General features: G+C 45.7%; 1 long non-coding RNA gene across 1 annotated transcript in view; it reads right to left on the reverse strand.

Moving 5' to 3' along the window:
- Positions 1-13,613, reverse strand: part of LOC309606864 — a 46,910-nt gene extending 33,297 nt beyond the window's left edge. The window contains exon 1 of the long non-coding RNA XR_014232089.1: positions 11,029-13,613. This is a non-coding gene — a long non-coding RNA (uncharacterized lncRNA). The remainder of the gene's footprint in view (positions 1-11,028) is intronic.
- Positions 13,614-20,370: the final 6,757 nt, after the last annotated feature.

Below are 20,370 nucleotides of genomic sequence, written 5' to 3' on the forward strand. Positions count from 1 at the left end.
AAATTTATGGGGAAAAGAGAAGAGGTCTTTGCAGAAGCAAAGCACTTGATGGGAGAGAGGGTTTAGGACCCGGCGCGCCTGTGGACAGTGTACTTCCAAGAGGAGCAGGAAGGGGTCTCGTTGACACCTCCCTAAAGCCCTAATCTCGTCTCTAATCTACACTCCAGATTCTTCAGTCTTTAATCAATGGCCAAACATGGTCTTTTATTCACCCCGTACTGTCGATCACTTTCACCGCTTGGTTTTTGTTCTCACCGCCCTCACTCACAGCTCTATTATTACAAGTCTTCTTCTCTATAAAATATGTTTGCTTCAGGGTTCAAAGCACAATCACAGGGAGCCCTTGCCTGCCCAGATGAGCAGGGCAAGAAGTTTCTCCCCATCGCTGGACATGGTCTGTGGAGAAGGGGAGCTCCTTGCGGCCTGTTCCCGCAATCATGGCCCTCCTGATGCTGGTCTCCGCTGCCTCCTGCCCATTTGCTGTCTCAAGGCAGAGGCCTGGGCTCCCTGATGGAGCCCAGAGAATGAAAGCAGGACCAAGAGAAGGCCCACAGTAGCCACAGCTGCTGTGACCAGTGCTCTCCACACTCACCCACGGATCCCAAGACCACCAGACCTCTCATCTTCTGACCTGCTCATTCAGCAGAAACAGCCTGGACCAGGGGCAATGGCTCGTAGCAATGACCTCTTTCCAGCCACAGATTCTTTAGGGAACAAGCACAGCTCTGTGGATCCGTAAAATCAGTCCTGGCTTCTCCTGTGGCTTTGCATGGAGGTGTGCACCTGGCAGGCACAAGCCAAACACTGCTGAAGCTGTTCCCCCACTGCCACAGCTGGGAGTCACCCTGCAGGGTCAAGGGTAGCTCATCCCCAACATCGGAGGTGCCCCAGGCCTTCGCGCAATCAGAGTCTGGGCCTGAAAAACAAGGAAGGTGCTCTTTCTCCCAGCCCAAGGACTGCCTTACTCTTGCCCAGGATGATTGACAGTTGAAACATCAATTTCTTGAACAGTAAAATCCCATCCCTACCTGTAAGGACCTGGCCGTTTTCTAGGAGCTCAACGATAAAATAATCCAACATGGGTATATTTTCCAAAGTCTAAGCTATTCAGGCCTCTCAATGGCTTGTCAATGAAGGTGATGCTAAATGTTATACAGATAAACCCCCAAATATTAAGAGTTAATCCAAAAGAAGTTAATTATTGCTCTTATAAAATCCATTCGGTACTGGAGAGCTGGATGGAGTTCTGGTCCATATAGGCATTCAGGATCCAGGCTAAGAGAGCGTCAGGCATCTTCAACACCCGGCTTCCAAGGTCACTGCAGTGCAATTCTGACACCAACTATCTAGACTCAGCAAAGACCACACAAGTTTAGGGCATGGACCCCACTTAAGACACCAGCTGCTAGCTCAGGCCACCCACACTTCTGCCCAACTAGCTGCAAATTTGGAGGTCTCCACAACCCCCTCAGGCTTGATAATTCACTGTGACTTGCAGAACTTAGAAAATTATTGTATTTGCAATTACAGTTTTATTACAAAGGATACAAATCAAGACCAGCCAAATGAAGGCAAGGTCTGGGAGGGTCTCAAATGTGGAGCTTCCATGTCTTCTCCCCAGGGAATCAGGATGTGTCACCCTTCTGCCACATCAGTGTGTTCACCAACCAGGAAGCTCACCCAAGTCTCAGCATCCAGAGTTTCCATTACACAGACACGATTGATTGAATCATTGGTCACATGATTGAACTCAACCTCCAGCACCCCCCCACCCCCCCACCCCCGTCCCTTTCCCAGAAGTCAGGAGATCAGGCTGATATCACATGACTCAAAACTTCCATCTTCTGATCTCATGGTTGTTCTTTCCCATGGCCAACCGCCAACCTGAAACTATCAGCATGCCCATAGTGAGTCACCTCATCAGCACAAACCCAGCTGTGGTCCCAGGGCCCATCATGAATAACAAAGACAAACACTCCCTCCAAGGAACCTGGGACAAAGATCAGACAGATTCTTTATTATACAATGGTCACCTTGGTCCTGATAACGGAAGAGAGAAAGTAGACAATTTCCCAAGAAGTAGGTATGAGTCAGGCCTGGAGGCGCTATACATGGCCACACCTAATTGCAAGAGGATCTGGAAATTTTGGTCTAACTGTATTCCCAGGAAGAAGAGAAAACAGATTTGTTGAACAATAATGCCACACGGATACCTTATTAACCTGGGCTAATAATATTTGTCTTAGAGGGACAGGCTGAGGATAAGAGATTATAAAGTTTCTTAGCATATTACTTGGTACATGATGGGCAAATGACTAGCCTCCTGACTATTCTCCCTTCCTCCTTTCTCCCTGGTCTGTCTTCTCTCTATTCTTTTCTACCCTTTGTTTCCTCTTTAATATTTCTGAAAGTTCTACTTTTCTCAAATCTTTGCCTACTCCCCACCCCATCTGGAGAACTTTGACAGTTCCCCCGTTGCCTTCAGGGCAAAGTCCAAACTCCAGAATCTGGCATTAAGGCTCCCACCCCAAATTTCCTACTCCCCCACCAGTAACCCCCTATCATGAAACAACTCCTGCTCTCAGAACATACCATGCAGGTCTGCTTCAATTAGATTCTATCTGATCTCTGGCCCCGCCCAAATCATATGCATATGTCAAGAACTAACTCATTTCCCATTTTCTCCATGAACCTCTACTGACCACCCAGGTGTCACTCCCTCAGACTGAACATGTCATCTCTTCCTACGGGGCATTTGTGATACTTCTTCATATTATTCATTAACTTCCATCTGTGTAAGTCTTCTTCCCGCAACTCTAATTCCCTGAGGGCAAGAACCATGTCCTGTACTCCTTGTATCTCTCTAGGTTACCTAGGGCAGCACTTTTTTGCAGAAAAGAGACCTAAATAAGTACATGTTGATTGAGGCATAAACTTCAATAGTACAATGCACTAGGAAGAGTTCAGATCTGAGCCTAAAATCCAATTACAACATTTTCAAGCTGCATAATCAGAGACAAGGTCATCCTTGAAGACATCTCTAAATCAAGGCTAATTAGTGCTACCAGACAGGGCGGTTGTGAGTAGTAAGTGAGATAAATGTATGTAATGCACCTCGTGAGTCCCTAAAACACAGTGTGCCCTCAACAAATGTTAGTTCCCTTGCCCAGCCACCCTACCTGAAACTGACGACACAGAATGACCTGGGAGGAGACAGGCAAAGCTGACAAATGTCCTTTACATTCCAAAGCTCAAAGATCCTGGCCCTGGGGAGGGCGGTGGGGCTCAGCTCTTTTGACAATATGTGGAAGACAAGATGCTCTTTGACTCTCGGGGGGCCTGAAACGAGGTTTGGGAGATGGCGAGATGCTAGCAAGTTCAAAATCAGAGTTATTTCAAGAATCATTTGCATCTCAAAGGTCTGACCTCAGCAGGGAGCTGGAGACTGTCCACCACTCTGTCACTTTGGCAGGAAGGTGAATGTTCAGCCCCGAAGAATCACTGGCCCAGACAGCCCTGGTTTAATAGCCCAGCAGTAAGGGGACTGGCCTGTCCCAAACCAAATGGGGGAGGATGGGGGCTCACTCGCTCTGGCCTGGACCAGCAAGCTCATGTCCCCCTTCCATGCTGACAGATGTCTTAAACTGGCCATTAGGAGAGTCACCCTGTGGGACACCCAGTTGAGTCCATGGTTCTTTATAACACGATGAATGTGTGCAACTCGGGATAAAAATAAAGCCCTGCACCTACGTGGAGGAGTAGATGTATATCTGTATGTCCTTCGAATTATCATCAGTGATTGAACGAGAACTCATTGCATATTCTTTCCAGAGCAGCCTCTAGGCACTTTCTAATCCAAGGGAAAAGGCAGAGTCTCTGCTTCTCATACGGGGCAGTTGAGTCTCCTGCCTACTTGCTTCCTCAGAGACCTGAGCTAGCCTCCCAGCTCTACCACCCACCTGCCCCAGGACTTTCCGAAGTGATTCACCTTCGTTTCCTCAGATGTACTGACCTTGCACGTGCCGTGAGCATTAACTGAGAAAGCTGATGTCCCTAAAGTGCTAGCACTGCCCCTACTGCGCCGTCCATGAGAGCTGTCAGTACATTATTACACGTCAGGAAACTGAAGAGCAGACACTAAATTGTAACAGTTTATTAAGCATGTGTAGGGACCGAGTCGGGGCAGACACAAGCAAAAATGAAAAGGGACTGGATTGGTGGGAATGGCATCAGCCCATCTCAATTCGAGGCCCCTCTACTGGCTTGAACACTTCCTCTGATGCCACGTGTGGCTGTCTGGCCACCTGATTTGCAAACCACCTCAGGTTCTGATCGATGTGCATGCTTTTGGAGAAGTTCAGGCCCTCTCACAACCATCCTGCCCATTCAATCTATATTTTACAGATGACAGCAGAACACGAAGGCTTCAGTGAAATGACATTTCCAAGGTCAAAGAGCTAGTTGGTGGCAGAGCTGGAATGCAGGACTGTTGGGTCTGCAGTCACCTTCTCAATCCTGTTACCTCCCTTTCTAAAGCCCTGACCCACGTGGGACTTTGCAGTAGTGGCTACAGATTGTGGAGACCAGTGGCAAGATGATTGTGAATTTGCGTCAGAGCCAGTGAGTCCAAATCCATTTACAATTGGGTTGGAGAGCCCGCATGGTGACTGCTGGCCAGAGGGGGCCAGTGAGAAGTTTGGTCCCATCACCATGACAACATGTAAACAGCACTTCCTCCTTTCCAGTCCCATCCATGGCCACCTGTGATCTTCACTCTGCTTACCTTCTAACGTGGGCCAGAAAAGTGATCCCTATTCTAAGTGGTAAAAAACCTGAGGGTCAAAAGAAGTGGCATGGCTGCCTAAGTACAGGGCCAGGCCGCTCATAATTCGGGAAGAGCTAACCAGACAATTAGAAGGGTCTTCGCGTGACGGCTGCACATTTATGCAACAGTCGTGACAGAGGCACATCAGTGCCAGATCCCAGGCCTATGGCTGAGCTCAGCTGCTTCTCACTCTCTTCTGAGGCCAGGCCTGCTGGGAGGTTTCATTTAATTGTGTATTTTTATCATTTGATACATGTAGCCAGATGCCTGTAAGCAATAAATGCCCTTTTCCATCAGTTCCAGCAAGAGAATGTACCTGCCATGGTAGTATTTGCTTCATTGGGCTGCTGACTTATTTTAAGAACTAAATCTTTCCTGTTACTATATTTTTCACTCTGGGGTGCATGTACTCCAAGACTGACATTAATACCTTAACACGGAAGGCACCGTCCTCTCGCGTGAGAACGTAGCGCCACCTAGTGTCCACTCGCGCAACCGCAGCCAAGATAAATAACGGTGGTTAACCTTGACAAAAGTTTCGTGCTCTCAAGGAGAATTGCTACACGCATTCTTCTCTTCTCGCATAATAGAGCTTGCCTAGCAGTATTATATTTGTCTTATTTTTAAGATAAATAAGTTAAGACACAAGGCTCCAACAAGAAAGCTGAGTAAGTTTTCTACTTGCCAACTCCGGGTCATACTTTCCAACTTGGGTGGCTGTCATTTATAAACGATGAGCTCATGAGAGAGGAGGACTAATGCAACCCCCAGGTGCCCGAAGCACAACCGTGGAGAAAGGCAGCCCTCCCGCGGGACCTGATGCAATCGTCTTGGCTTTATTTAGCCTTTCATACCAGCGACTCTAAGCTCTGGATGCAGGATTATCCTCACAGAACCCCTAAGGAGTATAAATCTCAGTGTTATTATTACCTGCAGGAACTCACATGTAAAGAGGTGTTAAGTCTTTCCTCTGTGGCAACTACCCAGAGATGGGGCTGTTTACAGCCCCCGTAAACTCGGTGCCCCTTTGCTTCCCTGCCAGTGCAAGAACCAAAGTCTATCATCCCATTATCACTCAGTGGTTCTGGCCTTCAAGCTCCCAATTCTTTCCAGATATCTAGAGCAGAGTTTCTCGACCTTGGCACCATTGAGTTGGATGACTCTTTGTTTGGGGGGTGGGTGGCCTGTCCTGTGCACCATGAATGTTTAGCAGCGTCCCTGGTCTCTACCCACTAGATGCCAGTAGCACGCCTCTCCCCCGTTATGACAATCAAAATATCTCTAGACATTGCCAAATGTTCCCTGGGCGTGAAAAATCACCCCTAGTTGAGAACCACTCTTCTAGAAGGCAAGTACACGGAAATATAAAAACAGTAATACTAACAACAACAACTACTACTGCCACTGCTACCATTTAAAAGGCACAAATTGCATGCTAAGGGGTTTATGACATTGTCTTATTTAATCTTCACAACCAAGAAACCAGTTTGTGTTGACTCTCTAAGGAAATACGTTACAGATAAAGAGACTGGAGCTCAGAGATGTCAGGTAATGTGGCCAAGGTCACACAGCCGGCAGTGGCAGAGTTACCATTTAAAACCAGGCTTTTGTGACTCCAAACCCTGAGCTCATCACCACCTCCAGATCCTGGGACCACAGATCACAGGTGTTTCTGGAACAGTCTTGATTGTCCACAGTCCTTCTAGAGTGTGCTAGCACCATTAAAATAGTATATCCAGATTTAGGTTTAAAGACATAAAGACTGTAGCTCTTCTCTGTAAGAAGATCAATCCAAAGTGTTATGGCAGAGGAGATTTTGCTCCAGGGGAAAGCCCTGGGTCTGGGTTCAGACCCTGTGGTCAATAATTGAGTGTATCGCCTTTATTTGGGGTCAATTATTTAAGCTCTCAAAGTCTCTGTTTATTCCTCTACAAGATAAAAAGGATGGGTTAAATGAGCTTTTCAACCCTGGTTGCACACTGAAATCGTATGGGGAGCATACTAAAAGGAATGCCTAGGAGTCACCCCAAACCAATTAAACCAGAATTTCTGGGGCCTCGGCAATAACATTTCTAAGCCCCCAGGTAACTCAGTGTGCGGCCAGAACTGAGACTCATGGGACTAAGCCCCTCACGTTCTGTGTTTCTACCTTAGGACCCAACTCCCCTTAGACGGGAGGTCCTCTTTTCCCCCTTCCACGACACACAAAGCTGTTTCGGGGGTGCCTAGCTTCTCTGTCTCCTAAGACTGTCCCAAAAGCCTTGAACAATTTCCTGGGACCCCCTCAGTGTCTCAACTGCCCTCCAGTCCCTGAACTCAATATTTCCAGCCTCTCATCCTACCAACCCAAAGTCTGGAAATCCCACCCCACGGTCTATGGCAGGTGGTGGGTGGAAACTCCTTCTACAAAAGGCTGCAAAGAGCAGGGAACATGACAGAAGACAGCTGACAGCTGCGTCCACTGAAAGACTATCCCCCGCCTGGCCTCACTGAGCGCTTGCCCTGTCTGACTTCAATAAGGTTAATTCTAATCCGTGGTCTTTGGGGAGGTGAGAGAATCTCCTCTTTCTGAACATGACTCACTGCCTCCTATTTCAGCTCAAAGGAGAGTGATAACATCTCACTCGGCAGGTCCCCGAGAGGAGCTCTGGCTGCAGAAATGGGGCTGCATCCCTTCTTTTGCCTCCTGCCACCTCCGTTTCTGTGAGCAACACTCCCACAGACGATAGGAGGGCTTCACTCAGTACTTCCAGGTACAAATGAGTAATAAAAGTAATTTACATCAGTAAGCGCTCCCCAGACACCAGGCTCCGGATAGAGTATTGACACGCACTGCTTCATTTCTTCTTCCCAAGTACCCACATGAGAAGGCGTTATTGTTATTAACATCATAATCATCATTATCCCCATTTTACAAATGAGGAAAGCGAGTTGTCTGCATTCACCGTTCCTGTTCCTCGGCCTTGGTCCCCATGATGCCACCAACTATCTGAATGATGGCGGTTTCCCACCGGCCCATGAGCTCTGCAGGGACAGGGACCACATCCGGTTTGGTTCATCACTGACTCCCAGACTGGCAGGAAAAGAGCCAGAATTCAGACTCAGGTAGGCTGGCCCCTACGTGCCTGGAAAGTCTGTAAAGAAGGCTGAGAAACCATTTCCTGGGAGCTGAGCAGCCTGTCAGGAGTGTGGACCATGACAGACACGAAAGAGAGTATCAAAGGAGAATAAATGGCCAGTGGCGTCAAGTGCTGCCAAGATACCAAGGTTTTATCCATGACGAGGCCAGGGAGGGTCATTTCAGGGGAGCTCTGGGGTAGAAAGGAGCTGGAGAGTTGAATGAGTGGGAGATGAGGAACGGAGAGAACCGTTACCAAGTCCAAGCTTGTACTGCTCGCCGCAAGACGGGCCAATAAATCGAGAGACAAATTGTTGGGGCAAGAAATAGCGACCTTATTTGGAAAGCCAGCAGCCCAAGAAGATGGCGGACTAGTGTCCCAAAGAACCATCCTCCTCAAGTTGGAATTCAGGCTTCTTTTATACTAAAAGACGAGGGGGGAGAGTCCTGGTTCCAGCCAAACTCCAGAGGAGATGTGTTCATTTCTTCGTCCCTGCAGCCATTCACACATGGGCCTGGGCCTGTGAGCTAAACAAAGGTATTTTCGCTTAATGCTCATTACCTGGGAGGCAGGGTTCCCAGAGAGGGGCCATTGTGTATAATTTAAGCTTATAGGCAACATGCTTTTAGTGATTAGCTTGTAGCAGAATACAAAGTTTCTTCCCTGTTACAGAACAAGTGAAGACAACTCCCTGGAGTGGAGGGAGAGTTTGTTTTGTTTTGTTTTGTTTTGTTTTGTTTTATTATGCTTTTTGTGAGAGAGACTCCAGCATGTTAAAAGCTGATGGGAAGTATCCAGTGGAGACTGAGATATCTCGAGGGATAGAGGGCAGAGTGGGTATTGCAAGGGCCCGGCTGTCTCTGCCACAGCCAGAGGGAAGGCCAGAGAGCCAACCAGACCTCGCAGGTCCACGTGGTGGTACCTGAAGGGGAAGTGAGGCTGGCCCTGGGCTGGCATCTTTACACCAGAATTTTGTTCTATCCTCACGACCACCCTGGGAAGGATGGACACTTTAGCCCCTCTGCACGAGTGAAAAAAACGGATCCTCAAAAGTTAGGTAACTTCGGTGCAGCCAGCAAAGGGCAGAGCTGGGCTGGGCACCAGGCCCCTCTGACAATGAAGACTGAGCTGGTCCATGGTGCAGCCTGGGGCCCTCTGCAGTCAGCAAAAGGTGACCAGGACCAGGTGTCACTGGATTCAAACTCAGTTACCAGACCCCGAAGTCCATGGTCTTCCCCGCTGCCCTGCCCTCCCCCTGCCTTTTGATCTGCAAGTGATCAACCCTCACTTTCCCGGGGTGAGCCAGTCTTTGTTGGCTCAGCAGCTCATGAACAGATGCCAGGATCAGCGGCGCCAACCAAACGAGACCTCGTCTGAGCTAGTAAATTAGCTCAGCAGGTGGTGGGGCTAGGGGTGCATCTTCTCCAGCCTCTTTGGTCTTCACCCCTCCAGATTCCTCCCCACCCCCACCCCCCGCAGGACAACCTAAACACCAGCAACCCCGGTCCCACCGCTAACTGGCCGTGCACCCTGACCCAATGACACCCCTGCACGGCTGGTGCACACCTAGCTCCAGACTCGGAATTGAAGCCCGTGCATCAATCCCATCCAAAAGGCCAGCAATCTGATTAAAATTCTGTCTGAGAGAAGTCTATCTTGCATGAGATGGGACCAACATCCAGGAGCTGAATTTTGTTACAATGATTTTAATAAGCGGGTGCTTTCCATCCGGTATAGGGCAGGGAGGCATTCGTTCTTGAACTGCCCCCAGGAAGGTCAGACTCTGCCCACCCACGTGTGGGAGGCGTCTGGCCTGTTAAAATCAAACACAAACAGAGACCAGACTCACAAAGTCCCTGAGCAGACAAGACCAGTTTAGTTATACAAGCAAAGCTTAATTTAGCTTCTTTTGCCAAACAAGCAAGGTTAACGTGACCTGGATCACTTCTTCCTTACCCTGCTGAAAATCAAAAGCAAAACTTAAACTGTTCCCCAAAACTGATACGAGGTAACCAAGAAACCAATTCTTTTTCATTTCAGAGAATTCTAATATTGTAAACAATTCTAATACTGTAACCAATCGCTGCGAAGAATCAACAGTCACAGACTCTACACTATATAAGCTGCTCTATAGCAATATTCCTTGGACCCTCGTTCCATGGTTCGGTTTGAGTGTTCCCCACTTGCAAACTATCCTTTTGGTGCGTGCACAATACTCTTACTATTTACTGCTTCAGTGATTCATTGGTTTTACTTCTGTTTTTTTTTTCCTGAACTCTTGACAGCCGGAAGTGGTGTGGGTCCAGGTTGTTGGGAAGAGCTGTGTGCCCTGAGTCATTCTGGAGGATGCTACAGCCCCTCCCACCAAGGGTCTGGGCAAATGGAGGAGAGGGTCATCTAGGACTCAGGGCCCCTGACTCCAGCATCCCAGATTCTGAGCCCCTGAGCCCCTCCTGTGTCCTGAGTTCCTACCAACCTGGGAGGGGGGGGCGGCGGGTCAGAATTCAGACACCTGAGCCATGCAGCCAGCGTCACTGGACACCAAGAACATTGCAATGCACTCGGGTATTCATCCCTCCTCTCTGGCACTGAATGGAAACCTGGATGGCAGGGATTCCTATCCTGCTCATTTGGAATCTCCTGTAACTAGACAACCCTGTATGCTCTATGCTTCCTGAGACACGGGGCCACAGTCCCTAACTGCCGTCACTTCCGCTTGTGAATCTGTGTCGGGTTTATAAAGCAATAGGGTCCTCGGCTTCCTGCCCCTCCCCTTCTTTAGTGTTGCCCCTCCCTCTCTCCATGCCCAGACTCTGGGGTTCTCCCAGCTAAGGGGTCCTATTCCCACCCCACACCCCTAGATCAGTTGTGGGTGGGTGTACAGAGGGACCAGATCCCAGGGAGGACCCTCCAATTTCCTCCCTCTCTTCACATCCTGACCCTCGGGTCCCCACTAAAGAGCCTACCTTTCATCTTGGACGTCAGCCCCTTCCCCTCCCGGGGCCGAACTCCTCATCTTCAAAATGAAGTGCAGGGTACATAAACTTGAAAGTCCCCCCTGACCCTTACACCTCACATCCTCACCTGATTTGGGATGGGATAGAATAAGGCCTGCTCCCAGGACAGCGGATGTAGGAACAGTGATGCCGAGGATGGTGCAGGAGAGCCGCTGCCCCAGGTGGGTGGAGAGCCGACCTCTGTCCTACTTCCCCACCTCCGGGATGCAGGAGACTCAGCCCTGCACAGCTGGAGAGAAAGGACAGCTTGTGGGTGATGGGCAAGCAAAGCAAACTGCCATGCAAACTGCTGCCTTACAGCAAAAAAAAAAAAAAACACAGCATAGTTGAGGGACTTCTGTTTCCATCTCCTCCTCTCCCTTCACCCAAATTGGACCTTGGATGCCTTCCCTGCTCCCAGTGCCTCAAGCTGGAATCTCCCCCTGAGATGTTCTGCTCTGGGTCAACCATAGACTAGGGGGAGATGTTCAGCCTATGAAGAACAATGCCTATCATGCTTGTATCTGGCACTTCACAATCTCTGACCACTTGTCAAGTTCACAACCGTGTTGAATCCCCCAAAGTGCTCTGAGATAGAGCCAAAATGATGGCCTCCATTTTACAGGTGGTGAAAGGGCTTGAGCTAGGGCTCGATGGAGGGGGTCAGGAGAAGGAGGAAGGGATATAAAATTAAACATAAAACCCTCCCAGGCATGTTCCTCTAATGCCGTGCTACTTATGAGCAAATTAAAGTCTTTATAGGATGCCCACCCAACTGATCTTTCATCCCGTCCTTCATCCTACATTTCAGAAGTTTGAGTTGAGAGGAGAGGGTCCATTTTTCCATCACATCCCACCCGCGGCTGCCTGCAGATCCTCTTCACCAGGGCTGTGGGGAAGGCTGGTGCAGGTGAAAATCGCTGGTGAAGCTCCCACAGGCCAGAAGCAGCATGGGATCAAGGGAATGGAGGGAGGCCTTGCTGCTGCCTTGATTCAACGCCTGACCTACTTGTTGCAGGTTAAATTGTGTCCCCTCAAAATTCTCATGCGGCAGTCTTAACACCCAGTACCTCACAATGTGGCCTGTTTGGAGACAGAGTCTTTACAGAGGTAATCAAGTTAAAGTGAGATCGCTAGGGTGGATCCTAATCCAACATAACTGGTGTCCTTATAAAAAGGGGAAATTTGAACACAGAAATGGACGCATATAGAGGAAAGAGACACCGGGAGAGGACAGCCATCTACAAGCCAAGGAGAGAGGCCTGGGTGGGATCCTTCCTCAAAACCCTCGGAAGGAAAGAACTCCGCCGACACCTTGAATTTGGACTTGTGGCCTCCAGAACTGTAAGACAATGCGTTTCTATTGTTTAAGCCCCACCGTGTTTGATATTTTGCCAGGGCTAGAAACAAATGCACTCTTCAAAATCACCTCCGATGGAAAATAAGCCAGTTCTTGGTGCTTTTGGCAAGATGATGTGAGACATTAAAATCAGGCTAAGATGTTACAGGCAGAAGAAGCCACGTAAAATGAGAAATGGAGGGGTTTCCTAGGCTTGCTTGAGAGGGAGGAGAAGTTTGTATGCAAAAAATGAAACTAACCGAGGAGTTTGCCCTTTATCCTGAGAACAATGAGAAGCCCCTGGAGGCTCCTGGAGCAGAGGAAGGAGGAAAGCCTCGCAATAGGACAGTCAATCTCAGGGCAAAGGGCGGGGAAACAGGACAATAAGAAAATCTGATAGGCCAAGGAAACTAAAGGGTGTTAAAAATTCCAACTTGTACGGAGAGGATGTGGGAGTGGAAGTAAAGGAAAATGATGACACGACACCTCGCAAAATGTCTCCCTGATTTCTCCTGGCTCACAAAATGAACATCATCGTAGACGTCATTCATTCAGCATTTATTGAGCACCTACTGTGTGCTAGACACTATTCTAGATGCTGGGAATACAGCGGGGAATAAAACAAAAACCCTTGGCCTCTAAGAAGGAACATCCTAACCTGGAGAGAATAATAGACATAATAATAAGCACATTATCTAGAAGGAAAGAAAGTTAAGTAGCATGGGGCAAAAGGGCAGGATAAGGAGGACAGTGCAGCTTTAAAGGGGCGGGGGCGGGGGGGGGTGTCTTGTTGAGAAACGGAATGTGAGCAGACACCTGAAGAAGGTAAGGGAGAGAAGCCTGCAGGCCACTGGGAGCGCGTGACCATCATCCTCTCCTTCGTGCGCTGATGGATCATGCTGCGGGCATAATTTCATTCCTTCAGTAAAGAGTTAATTAAGCAAAAGGAAATAAGGCATCGTTTCATGATCCCAATCATTAAAAAAAGAGCAGAGACAGAGCTTTACTGATTCACTCTGATGTCTAATAGTATGTAATTACTCAATAAATGTGTTGAATCAATTAATTCATCCATAATCAATAACTTATTTAATTTATAAGAACCAAAGACACCCCCCATAACTTCCCTACAAGTGCGAAACTTGATACAATTTGTCATAGAAACAGTAGACTGGAGAATTTTTTAAGACGTAAAGGTATCATTCATAACATCATCAGAACATTATTTCATTTTTGCATTTTCCCTTCCAGCACTTATCTGTATGCATAACTTATCGTAGGTATGATTTAGTATTTTGTAATAAACATACAATTTTGAGACTGGGCTTTTTTCTACTTACTATGTTGTCTTTATAATTGTCACTGATAGAGGATGCACAGGGTCAGTTTCAGACTGCCAGAGAGCGATGTTGCTTCCAATGTCCCTGAACTAGAGAAGGGCAGGTAGCAAGTAGGCTCCATAGCTCAGTGGTTAGAGCACTGGTCTTGTAAACCAGGGGTCGCGAGTTCGATCCTCGCTGGGGCCTCGTGTTCACTCGTGCTTTTTTTAAAAATCGTTCTGTGTAAACACGCACCAAAATGCAAAGTGATTTCTGAACACGTTACTTCTGGCAGGGTTAAAAGTTACTCCTGAAATGCAAATCATGAGCATCCTTACTGTGCTTTAGAAGTGACCCGGAAGAGAAAATCCTGGAATGCAACAAAGAGCAGGAAAAAGAAAAGAAAAGCGGTCCTCTGCGACCCAGCGCTACCCGGACCTGAGGCCCAAGCACCGGTAAAAGGGAGGCGCGAGGCTCCACCGGCTCGTTTTCAACGCCCTGCAGACTCCCAGCACTGAGTTACAAAAGGCAGAGGGGCGGCCCGCGTTGGGAACTCGACCTCGGGCGGGGCGCGCGGGGCGCGCGGGGCGGGCGGGGCGCGCGGAGTAGGTGCTGCGCTTGCAGTTACGCCGCGCGGCCGGCGGGCGGCGCTGTGGCCAGGCTCCCACTCTCCTGTTCCCGGCCGGCGAGTGCACGTTCCGACATTATTCCCGGGGCTCAGAGAATGGCCAGCGTGGCCTGGACTGAGGCCCGCGCTGTGATGACACGTGGCAGCCCTGGCTTCGGAGCCCAGCCTGGCTCCAAGGTCCTGCCCCCTTCGAGAGGAAGGGGGAGCGATTCATAAAAATAGTCTCGGGCTGTTTGGGAAGCCAAGTTTTGCAACCGGTTTCATTTCTCCGTTTTTTCCCTGAATTCCAGAATGTCGCGTGACAATAGAGTCACGAGAGCCTTTTCTGAATAAATAAATTCTCTCCACCCAGGATTTCTTGATAAAGGATTGCCTGTAAAGTAGCCACTAACCACATGTGGCCACTGAGTGCCTGAAACGTGGATATTCCGGATTGAGATGTGCTGAAAGAATAAAATACACATTGGATTTAGAAAATTTAGTACCAAAAAAAAAAGTGAACTGTCCCATTAGTAATTTTTAATTGATTATGTATTGAAACGATAATACTGTGATATATTGGATTAATTAAAATAAATACATTAAATTTACCTATTTTTTTAATGTGGCTACTAGAAAATTTTTAATTACATATGTGGCTCCCATTTGCAGCTCATATTTCTGTTGGATGGTGCAGGTTCAAGGAGCCAGGGTCCTGTGACCTTGAGTTCAAGGTTAATTCTTAACCTGTGCTCACACCAGGTAAACCTTTCATCTCTGGGTCTCCCAGAGCCAGTACTGTGCCTGGCAAGCAGTAAGCACGGCATTGGTTGAAATGAAATCACGTATCTCCCCAGCGTAATCTAAAACTCCACAGAGAACAAGAGAATGTTTTTGTTTTTGTTTTTTAACACCTTTATTGGAGTATAATTGCTTTACAATGGTGTGTTAGTTTCTGCTTTATAACAAAGTGAATCAGCTATACATATACATATATCCCCATATCTCCTCCCTCTTGCATCTCCCTCCCTCCCTCCCTATCCCACCCCTCTAGGTGGTCACACAGCACCGAGCTGATCTCCGTGTGCCATGCAGCTGCTTCCCACTAGCTATCTATTTTACATTTGGTAGTGTATATATGTCCATGCCACTCTCTCACTTCGTCCCAGCTTACCCTCCCCCTGCCCCACCGTGTCCTCAAGTCCATTAAGAGAATATTTCTTAAAGGGGTTTAGTTTTGAGAATGATGTAACTGTAAGAATTTCTATCTTGGCTTGCAAGATTTTAGCTCTGGAAAAACACACATGCTTTTGTTGGTTATTTTGCCCTTCTATGGTCTGGATATCTGCTGCTAGGAGTACTGGGAGACAAGTGGTCAGAGTGTCTTGAAGAAATAGGCCCCATTCATGCAAGAAAAATATACATAATTATCACATAAGGGGTATCACTTCACTGGCGCTGAATGCCTTTTTGCAAAGCCATTTCAGGTCCTCAAATACCGTAATACCAAGACTCCTTACCCTGGCTTTACATGGTCATCAAGTAACAGAGTTAGTAAGAAAAAGATGCATTCCAGTCCCATCTCCCTCCAGCCATTCCCAGTCCTCATCTTTCATCCCCTTCCCCCTCCTCCTGCCGGTTTCTATAAAGAACAAGCACATGCGTGTGTGCATTTTTCTGAACCTTTCAACTCCTCAGGCTCTAAGGAAGTTGAATACATGTTGGCTGTGACCTAGTGGTTGTTTTCTCACAGTCCTACCCCTTCATGAAAGTTCACGGGCATTGCCAGCCATCTTCCAAAAAATAAAGCCACTTTGCCGGAGAGAAATACCCTGCCTCTCCCCCAGCTTCCCGGAGTTTCAGGGTACCTGTTCAGTTCCCTTCTCTAGACCCGCTATCCTCCTGTTGAAAAGCTGTGTTCGGAAAGCCTTGAATTTGATGGATGTGGTCCTCTATTTTAACACATGAATTCTGAGCACCTTTCTCCCAGGGCTCAAAACACTTTCCAGTGTTTAGGACTCTGCTCTTTCACTGCTGAGGGTGCAGGTTCAATCCCTGGTCGGGGAAATAAGATCCCACAAGCTGCCCAGCATGGCCAAATAAATAAATTCATTAAATTAAATAGAAACATGACCAAAAAAAAACCCCACTTCCAGGCCAGAGCCTTTTTTTTTTTAATTGAAGTATAGTTGACTTACAATACTGTGTTAGTTTCAGGTGTACAGCAAAGTGATTCAGTTATATATATACATTTTTTTCAGATTGTTTTCCATTATAGGTTATTACAGGATATGGAATATAGTCCTCTGTGTTATACATAAATCCTTGTTGCTTATCTACTTTATATATAGCAGTTTGTATCTGTTAATCCCATACCCTAATTTATCCCTCCCCACCTTCTTTTCCCTTTGGTGACCATAAGTTTGTTTTCTATGTCTGCAATCTGTTTCTGTTTTGTATATAGATTCATTTGTATTATTTTTTTGGATTCCATGTATAAGTGATATCATATAATATTTGTCTTTCTCTGCCTAACTTCACTTAGTATAATATTCTCAAGGTCCATTCACGTTGCTGCAAATGGCAATATTTCATTCTTTTTTATGACTAATAGTCCATTGTGTGTATGTGTGTGTATACACACACATACATACATATATATATACATATATATATATATATATATATATATATATATATATATGTATATATATCACATCTTCTTAAACCAATTGTCTGTTGATGGGCACTTGGGTTGTTTCCATGTCTTGATTATTGTAAATAGTGCTGCTATGAATATTGGTGTGCATGTGTCTTTCCAAATTAGAGTTTTCATCTTTTCTGGGTATATGCTCAGGAATGGGATTGCTGGATCATATCGTAACTCTGTTTTTAGTATTCTAAGAAACCTCCACACAGTTATCCATAGCGGTTGCATCAATTTACATTCCCACCAACAGTGTAGGAAGGTTCCCGTTTCTCCATATCCTCTGCAGCATTTATTATTGTAGACTTTTTAATGACCAGTGTGAGGTGATACCTCATTGTAGTTTTGATTTGCATTTCTCTAATAATTAGCGATGTTGAGCATCTTTTCATATGCCTGTTGGCCATCTGTATGTTTTCTTTGGAGAAATGTCTGTTTAGGTCTTCTTCCCATCTTTTGATTGGATTGTTTGTTTTTGTGATATTGAGTTGTGTGAACTGTTTGTATATTCTGGATATTAACCCCTTGTTGGTAGCATCATTTGCAAATATTTTCTCCCATTTCATAGGTTGTCTTTTAGTTTTGTTGATGGTTTCCTTTGCTGTGCAAAAGCTTTTAAGTTTGATTAAGTCCCATTTTTAAATTTTTGCTTTTAATGCTTTTGCCTTGGGAAACTGAGCTAAGAAAATATTGCCACGACTTATGTCAGAGAATGTTTTGCCTATGTTCTCTTCTAGCAGTTTTATGGTGTCATGTCTTATATTTAGGTCTTTGAACTATTTCAAGTTTATTTTTGTATATGATGTGAGGGTGTGTTCTAATTTCATTGATTTACATATAGCTGTCCAGCTTTCCCAACACTTGCTGAAGAGACTGTCTTTTCTCCATTGTGTATTCTTGCCTCCTTTGTCATAGATTAATTGACCATAGGTAAGTAAATTTACTTCTGGGCTTTCTATTCCATTCCATCCATCTATATGTCTGATTTGTGCCAATACCACACTGTTTTGATTACTATAGCTTTGTAGTATTGTCTGATGTCTGGGAGGGTTATACCTCCAGCTTTGTTCTTTTTCCTCAGGATTGCTTTGGTAATTCTGGGCCTTTTGTGGTTCCATATAAATTTTACGATTATTTGTTCTAGTTCTGAGAAAAATGTCATGGTTATTTCAATAGTGATCACATTAAATCTGTAGATTGCTTTGGGTAGTATAGCCATTTTAACAATATTAATTCTTCCAATTCAAGAGCATGTGATATCTTTCCATTTCTTGAATCATCTTCAATTTTCTTTATCAAAGTTTTAAAGTTTTCAACATATAGGTCTTTCACCTCCTTGGTTGAGTTTATTCCTAGGTTTGTTTGTTTTTAACCCAATTTTAAACAGTTTTTTTTTTTTTTTTACTTTCTCTTTCTGATATTTCATTGTTAGTGTAAAATACAACAGATTTCTGTGTATTAATCTTGTATCCTGCTACCTTGCTGAATTCATTTGTTAGTTCTAATAGTTTTTGTGTGGAGTCTTTAGGGTTCTCTATATAGAGGACCATGTCATCTGCAAATAATGACAGTTTTACCTCTTCCCTTCCAATTTGGATACCTTTTTTTTTTTTCTTGTCTGATTGCTGTGGCCAGAACTTCCAATACTATGTTAAATAGAAGTGGTGAGAGTGGGCATCCTTGTCATGTTCCTGAATTTAGCAGGAAGGCTTTCAGCTTTTCACCATTGAGTATCATGTTGGCTGTGGGTTTCTCATACATGGCTTTTGTTGAGATATGTTCCCTCTATACCCACTTTGGTGAGAGTCTTTATCATGAATGGATGTTGAATTTTATCAAATGCTTTTTCTGTACCTATTGAGAAAATCATATGGTTTTTGTCTTTTCTTTTGTTAATGTGGTATATCACATTGATTGATTTCCATATGTTGAACCATCCTTACAACTCTGGAATGAATCCAACTTGATCATGTTGTACGATCCTTCTTATGTATTGCTGGATTCAGTTTGCTAATATTTTGTTGAGGATTTTTTTCATTTATATTCATCAAATAGGGCCAGACCCTATTTTTGCCACACTTCTTTGAAGAAAGATTGTACAGGAAAAAAATGGGACAGAGTGAGCTCATATATTCTTTCCAGAGGTTAGATCCAGTCTCCCTGAACTGCACCAGGATTTTCAGCCATCTTTCAACAAAATGATGCAGGGTGTAAGCCCTCCCATCTTTATGTTGATATCTTCATCTGAGAAGCTAAAAGTGTAAAATATCAGGGTTAGTCAGACCCTGAAGTTCATTTCTATCCTGGAGAGTGTGTACAAAGAATGTCGCCTGCCATTTCAGTAAACAAAGGATGTTGTGGCTATCAAACCATCAGCCACTGCAGCCTCCCCTGACAGTGCACCCTGAGGGGAATTCAGGATGGAGAAAAACAAGAGACTGGCTCTAGAGAGTTAAGATGCATACCTAAGGAATAATTTCAATGAGCCCAAACTCTTGCATCTTCCCATACATAGAAAAGCACTAAGATCTTTAACTTGAAATGTCTCTTTTTTGTGATTAGCATTAATCTTTTGATGTTCAACCACATGTTGTTTGTTTTCAGCAAAAACTCCCATATATCCTGGCTCCTCCCTTACCTCTTTGGAACAGTCCCTCAGAGCTACCTGAGAGGCTGCTATCCTGTGCTATAGTCCTCAGTAAGTCTGCCAAATAAAGTATAATTCTCAACTTTTAGATTGTGCGATTTTTTTCAGTCAACTAGAGTGTTCATAAGAACTACAAAGGTAGGCAAAAGTAAAGAAAAGCAAAAGCATGAGACAGGGCAAAGGAAGGTAGCTAAGAGATGGTCTAAAAATGATCTTCAGAAAATGATGACCAGTGTTTTGCATCTTTAATAAAGACAAAACAAGAGGAAGAGAATCAGAGAGGCTTGGTGTATTTAGGTTAGGTTAGGTTACCCTACAAATGGAGCTTGCTAAAGAAAAAAATGGAATCTACTTCTTTGGAAGTCTAAAATAACCTGTCCAGGATATGTCTAGCCTCATCTAAAGCAAGGATCACGTGACCTCTAAAAGTCCTTAACAACCCGGGCACTTTTGTTTTTGCTCTGCTTGAGTCAAATTGCCTATACCATGCTGGATGCTTTGCACAATTTGGAGAACTTCTTGAAGACAGGGATCATTTCCTCTCTTAGCTCTTTCATTCCTCAAATACCTGGTTAAAAGCCACCAACCCTCATTGAGACCCCTCCAGGGAGGCAAGTTCACCGGAGGTTGACAGGGGCATTGGCTCAAGTCCAGCTGAACAATTCCCTGCTCCCTGGCTGCTGTGGTCGAGGGCACATGGCTTAACCTCACCAAGCCTCACTTTCCTCACCTTCAACGTAAGTTATCTGGCAACACATAAGAAGCAAGGTTTTGAGGTTTCAGATAATATATAAACTTAGCACACAACAGG

The sequence above is a fragment of the Balaenoptera borealis genome (assembly GCF_965194805.1).
Source record: "Balaenoptera borealis genome assembly, chromosome: 1".
NCBI lineage: Eukaryota > Metazoa > Chordata > Mammalia > Artiodactyla > Balaenopteridae > Balaenoptera > Balaenoptera borealis.